The sequence below is a fragment of the Centruroides sculpturatus genome, unplaced genomic scaffold (assembly GCF_000671375.1).
Source record: "Centruroides sculpturatus isolate CEXI.00-Female unplaced genomic scaffold, Cexi_2.0 scaffold200, whole genome shotgun sequence".
In the NCBI taxonomy this organism is placed as follows: Eukaryota; Metazoa; Arthropoda; class Arachnida; order Scorpiones; family Buthidae; genus Centruroides; species Centruroides sculpturatus.
In genome coordinates, this window is record NW_019384495.1 from 660,608 (window position 1) to 668,063 (window position 7,456).

At 36.3% G+C, this 7,456-nt stretch overlaps 1 non-coding gene across 1 annotated transcript; it reads left to right on the forward strand.

The window, feature by feature from the left end:
• The first annotated feature begins 4,929 nt into the window (after positions 1-4,929).
• On the forward strand, positions 4,930-5,094 carry LOC111621904. The gene has a single exon (XR_002756158.1). It is a non-coding gene; the product is annotated as a U1 spliceosomal RNA (small nuclear RNA).
• The last annotated feature ends 2,362 nt before the right edge of the window (positions 5,095-7,456 follow it).

The following is a 7,456-nucleotide window of genomic DNA, read 5'->3' on the forward strand; positions in this document are numbered from 1 at the left end:
ACATGTAAATATGTAAAAATGTAGTATAATATTGCCACTTCCATTGAAATATATTTTTATCGATATAATGAATCGTCAGAAATACAATTGTGTTAACGCGTTATTGCGTATACAGAAATGTAGGAAACAGGATAATATATATATATATATTTGTTTTATTAATAGGTTGCAACAATTCAACCTTTATGGAAGGACGGCTGCAAAGAAACAACAGTTGATTGTCCTAAACCAATTTGATAGGCTGGGCTTTGCCCAGACCCATTGTCGATGGACTGTGGCCGACTGGTCTGCCGTCATTTTTACCGATGAGAAGATATTTTGTACCGAGAACAGCAGGACCGTTTGGGTGCGCCGACCACCATCGACACGTTTTAACTCGGAATACGTGTGGCGCACCCAACGAAGCGGTCGCTTCTCGATAGGTGAGTTTTTACATTTCGTGTTTTCGTTCATGTGTTATAGATCATAACTTGATTTGACGTTTTCTGTTTACAGGTATCTGGGATGGATGACTTTTGCAGGACTAGGGGAGTTGGTCAGAATTGATGGCCATCTCGACACCACGCAATATATACAAATATTACAAGATGTGTTGGTGCCATCTGCAAGAGCGGTGTTCGGCGACATGCCATGCTAGTTCGTCCATGACTGCTCCCTGGTCCACACGGCCCGCAGAACGCAGCAATGGCTGCTCACGCAGCCATATCTCATAGACATCAGATGGCCAGAGAGGGGGACAGACCTCAACCCCATAGAACACGTATGGGCTCTGCTCTGCGACGGCCCCATTCAGGCGGCAACTCCTGACGAACTCTGGGAAATCGTCAGAGGTCGTTGGGAGAACTTCGAGGGCATACTTTGAGAACGTTTTGTGGGAAGTATGCCCAAGCGACTGAATGAGGTCGTCGACAGAGTTGGATTATGGACGAGGTTCTGACCCTCTCCCCTCCATCTGCGATGTTTGTTTATTTTTTTGTAAATGTATGGTAAGACAAAAGTTTAATAAATGTAAATAGTTATTTCTAATCTGTTTTTTCTAAGTCATAAAAACGTTGCACAGTTAAACGTTATACAGTAGAGCCTCGATTATCCGACCCCCAATTAACCGACACCTCGGTTAACCGACCTCCTAGTCAGCAAATTTCAAATGTCCGCTAGTAATGAGGCGCTACAATATTTGGCTATGTCTTGGCTACTTTAATATTATTTTTACGTGTTTTAGCTGGCAACACTCATTTGACCATGAAAGGGAGCCAGTATTTAAACGAGGCTTAATTTTCTAATTTTTAACGATACAATAGCGACAATTATTATTTTAAAAAATTTTTGTTAGGCTTAACATCGATGAAAATTCAACGCGAAGTAGGTTAATAGCGATATACTAATATACTAATTACATGGGATATAATAATATACTACACTAATAATGGATTTTTTCATACTTTTTCGGTTATCCGACTTTTCAATTATCCGACCAACCCCAGTCCCCAATTGGGTCGGATAATCGAGGCTCTACTGTAGTTATAGTTATTATAACTGTTTCTTGACATTAATGTGCATTGCTAGAAGATTGGTTGTTTAGATATATTTGTTATCTCTGATTCGCGATTCTGATATAGTTCGGTAACGATTCTCGGCCAATACGCTGTTTGCAGGGTGTGACCATCAAGAATGCCCAATCAAACAAGTAGAAGACGGTGTAGCTAACACTGTTTTCTACTTGAATCCTTGAACACGATTTGATAAAAGACAAATCGTGTTCAAGGAAATTTCCTAATGTTTTATTGGATAATAACAAACCAATGCACTTCGTGTTTTGTCTCTGAACTTGCAAAAAGACATTTAAGAATATCAAAAGTGTCCTTTAGTAGAAATAAATTACTTGGAAAATGAAAGAATATATTCCCAACTTGAAGAATATAATTAATTTATTCCAGGAAAAAAATGGGATATTGTTACGCGTAATTATGTATTTTTAATATATCTGGTCTTTGAGGTTTTATTAAAATGAAATTTTATTTTACAGGATAGCTTTATAATATAAGTTCATTTTATACTTTTATTCATATAGAATTATAAAAATCGTATAATTCATTACAGAATAAAATTCTTACTTTTCTGAGATAAACTTTAATAAACAGAAAAAGAAATGAATAGAGTCATTAAGAAGTCCTTCATACGCTTATTGTAGAGGCATTAACAAGGCGGAAACTTACGGCGTTTTTATGAATTGTGTGTGCTACCACTAAAAAACTTTTTAACTTTTTTACATTTGTTGGTGGAGAGTAGCCTGAAATAAAAGGACGGTTCCGCCGTAGACTTGTTAATGCCTCTACAATAAGCGTGTGAAGGTACAGAAATTATGGACTCATGTACTGTATATATATATTCTAATAAGAAATATATTTTTTCTTCTAAATATGAATTCGTCCCGGCAATTTTCAATGTAAAGAGGTTCAAACGGTTTAACGTTAAAAATTCAAATTCTGTTTCAGATAAAGATATGCTCTGCAAATTCTTTTGTAAGTAAACGGGTCATCATAACTACTATCTGCATTTCTATTTCGAATTAAGTCAGCCGACGACAATTGTGTAAAAATCGGCTATCTTTGCATTCACACCAGCAATAGTGCAGACATTAGAATGTCCTGTATAAAAGGGAAGTTGTCCGAAGGGTTAAGTGTGCAATTAGGCCAGTCACTGTTGCACACATACCAGACAATATTCTAGTCAATTACCAAGCAAATTGCTAGCCCTGTAAATAGTATTTAAATGTACCTATTCGTAGGTATTTTTATTTTTTTGTTTTTTATGATGTTAGACATATATTCAAGCATTAGTTTTATTTTAATATCATGTATAAACCAAGAATAGAGCTTAATCAAATATTATGCGAGTGTTTGCTTCAAAACATAATAAAAATCTAGGCAACATTTAGAACTGCCATCTGTTATGATATTTTAGTTTTAAAAAAACGTTTCATATCATTAATTAGTATAAAATAGTAAAAAGTTTAATTTTGAGGGTAGAGACGAATCTTATAAAAAATTGCGAATGGTAATGAATCAGTAAAATCTTCATTAAGTCTAATCCCACTTAAGATATAGCATACGACCCACTGTAGCCCGATCATTTACGACCTACTTTTTTGTATAAGTTTATCTGTGTAAATAGACATAAACATATAAAAACAGTTTTTGTAATTTTATGAAAATGATGAATTGCCAGTTCTGAAATATTCTGATTATATTGTTTTAGGAAGTTTTGTGAGTTTTAGTATCATGATAATAAATAAAATAAAATAAAAAGAAATAAGAGAACACAAGAAATAAATAAATAAAATGCATTGTATGACACAATTAATGAGGAAAGTAATAAAAATATTTCATATTTAGAGAGACAATGCTTGGTTTTATTAAAGATAATTCGATAGAAAAGACTTCAAAAAGTAACTTTTTGTAGCTCGTTTCAGTGGAGCACCTTCCAAAGAAATAACAGACACTAGAAAGTGTTCAAATAATGTTTTCCTAGATAAAATTCATTTATTATTTATATTTATTGTGTCGTGTCTTCTATTTCTATAGGCCTGCTATAGGCCTGAATTACCGGTCACGTAAGATGGAAATTTTATTGAATTCTCATTAACAATTTTCCTATTTGTTCAACTCGGCTCTCCCAAGAGTAAATCCCGAGTTCGCCACTGGCTCCTTGTGTGCTGGACCCTGTCTCTTACCACCCGGCAGCTCCATTACGAGCTTGGCTGAATCCATAATAGGCTTGCTAAAAAACTTTCTTAGTGCTCACAGGGCGGTAAAAGATTTAAAAAAAATAATAAAATAAATCGAACACTTGAATTTTCCCAATCTCAATCGCCCGAATGAGTCAAATGAATACGCTGTTTCTAACTTTCTATAAAGTTTGGCTTTAACCAGCTGCCCAAATTAAACAAAATTTTCATCAGATACCCTTATTTTGTTAATAGGAATTATTCTGTATTCACTATTCATTTAATAAAGCACATTGTTTTGTAGGCCATTAAATAAATTATAAGGACACTATTTATGAAATTAGACTGTTAAGAAAATTGAGGAGGGGCGCAACAATTTTTTCTGAAAAAGAGGGGGCAGAAGTACAGGAAGTTTGGAAACCACTGATTTAATTGATTTCATGTATGCAGAGCAAATCACATTTCATATCCGGTTCTACTTTATTTTTTAATTACTACTCTCAGAAAGCACGAAAGAGCAAGTGTGAGACGATAATCAACCATTTTTATTGCACTTCGTCGAGTTTTTTAAAAATTAATTTAAGAGCGATACAAAGCAACACAGACAGCACGTCAGAGGAGTGGTGTGGGCGGTGTCCCTCGGCCAGGAGCCGAATTAAGAAGGACGTTAATAGATCAAAATCTTTTATTATTTTATAAAAATAAAAAGTAAAACTAAATATTTTTAATTACTTATAGTATCGGATCTGTATATCAGGGTTTAATAAAAGAACGTTGATTAAAAGCCAAAAAATTTTTATAGTCTCAGGTCTGAAATCAGTTGCTGTGAGTAGTTATGAAGAGAGACACAGCAAATGACACCCCTCGTTATGTACGGAGTAAAGTTTGTTGAACATGTTTCGTTTCTTAAAACAAAACAAAAAACAAAACAAATCTGTATTAAAATAATTTCACAAATCGTTACTAGATGGCGCGGTAATGTGGATTGATCTAATAAAATTTTAGGAGTAAATTTGAAACGATTTTTCAAAGAAACGATATATTTTTAAGTAATTTATACGAAAAGTATGTTTCGGACAGAATTTTGCAGAAAGATTTGAAATTTATTAAGCGCTTTTATAAATAAATGGCTTTCCGTAGTAAAACACCAGCGATTAAGCCGTAGCGTTGAGCAATAAAAGGAGAAGATCAATACTCGATATATACTTACCTGACGTTGAGGCTAACCGTGGTCAATGGGGCGGTGCCTCCAGGGTGAGGTTCGATCATTGCACTACGATCGAGTTGACCCCTGCCACTACCCCAAACTGGGGTAGATGGAGCGTGCAATTTTTGGTAGCTGGGGACTGCGTTCGCGCTCTCCCCTTCCTTAACAATTTAAAATTAGAACGTAGTTGGATGAGCTTCTATACCCCATCTCTCAGTAGTTGAGTGCAGGAAACGCTAGTACTCTGATCAACCCGAGTAGGCACATCAAATTAATCGTTAGTCTAATCATTCATCAGCTAGCATACCTTAATAGATTCTTTTAAACAGGTGATAAAACTACCATCGTCTTTTATGACTTTATGGCTTGTTATTCAGCATGGTTTTATTATGGCTTTCACAGTTGAAGCACATTGGCTTTTTGTGTCTCCTGTTACAGTCACTGTATCTATGTGCTCCTGCACAGTGGCTACACCTCAAAGAGCATGAACAGTCGCGGGCTAGATGATTGTGCCCGCAACACCTATAACACCTCGTGAGGGGCACGAAATCATCGACACGGATCCTGGCCCAATTAGAGAAAGGTGCCTCCTAGCCGGATTAGAGAAAGGTGCCTCCTAGAGATAGCTATGTTCCAGACCTGAGGTGAAACTTTCATGATAACATGGCAGAAGTTCTCCTTCACTTTGCCTTGTCTGAGCACAGACAACACCTCATAGGACTGCAGAAAATCATCCTTCCCTATGTTACCCCAAATGTTATTCTGCTCAAAAACTGCTTCAGGAATGTCTTCCTGATCTATATCATCAGGAACATTCAGTAATATAAGCCATGACTTCCGACTCCCTGCCACCCTGCATTGCACCCTATCTGTCACCTCAGGCAGTGGCGTAGCGTGAGTGTCAGCAGCCAGGGGCGGAGAGGAAAATTTCGCCGCCCCCTTATTTAGGTATCTCAATTTAAAAGACTAAAATTCAATTTCGTCACAGAATAAGTAATGAAAAATTCCGTGCTAATGTTGCCACCTTTTTAAAATCGCCGATCCTGACGACAGGTGAGGTTTGTTCGAACAGAAGTTCCTGACACATGCCTATATCATTTTGCAATGAAGAATAATTTGCAGTGCATGCTGGTTCTAAATCAGTTACAGTTAGCAAGTAGGGAGACTTGGGTAGGAGTAACGTAAGTGCTCTAGATGACTTAGCCCTATTGGAGATTGGAGGTGTATATGAGTACAAATGAATCGTACAAGCGAAAAAAAAAACAGGTCGACAGGCTGCGCACGATATCCCCGGACGGCGAGTCGGATGGTAACACTATTCCCACTATTTCGTGCTCATTTCAATCGGTCCGAATCGTAGGTGGACGAAAATCTAAATATATAAAATTGCTTGTCCTGACTGACTCACTCACTCATTCACTCTCTGATTCATCATCGCCCAGAGCAAACCGCTTAACCTAAAGAGGTGAAATTTGGTAGACAGTTAGGGTACGTCATGGAAACGCACACTAAGAAGGGATTTTTCGAAATTCCCCCGCGGGGGGAGAGGGAGAGGATTAAGGCTTAACCGGAAGAATGGCTTCTACTGTACTATTTTAGATGCGAGTTTTTGTTTTTAAATACGTTTTAGTAGGGTATGCTATGGCAATGCACACTAAGAAGGGATTTTTCTAATTCCCCCGCGGGGGGGAGAGAAAGAGTATTAAGGCTTAACCGGAAGAATGGCTTCTACTGTACTATTTTACATGCGATTTTTTGTTACGTTTGGTCTTCATTAAGTACTTAAGTGTATTAAATTAATAACATTTAAGACATTGTTATAAAAATTTATATATATTTCGATTTTTCATCCAAATGTTCGAACCTTTATAAATTCAAATTTGTTATTGGATATTGGTTCGATTATAGAACAATTGTAAACGTTCCAGAAAATTGATCAAATTGAAAATAGTTTGTTTGATTCCCAGCAATTCTCATCATTCTCGGCGGTAGGTGTTATATAACAATTACTATGGTTGTTGAAATACTGAATATAAATGGGGTTTGCTTGCAAAACCTCCGCGGGTGAAGTCGCGGGTAACAGCTAGTGTTATATACAGTATAACAACCAGGATAGTAAAAATGATGTTGTTTAATTTTATATGAAAAAAATTATTTCGTTTTATAAATGAATTTTTAATATTTTATATGGAGATACTTTAAATTTACATTTAGAATGATTGATTCGAAAAATGTCGATACGTGTCTAAGACATCTGTGAGAAATTTGTGAACAGTCAGAACATAGTATTCGTGACAGGGATATATGTGGATTCTCGCTGCAATTGAAGGAAAACCAGCATTTTCACATTATTTTCCCCAATGCGATTGTTTCCATTTCTGCGAATTACGTGTCACAAATACCAATGCCGCTTCTGCACAACTTTTTTATTATTTTACTGCGTGCCCTGTATCAATCAACATCATGAATTTGATCGGAGAATATCGATAAACTATATCTACACTTTTAACTGATTTATCATC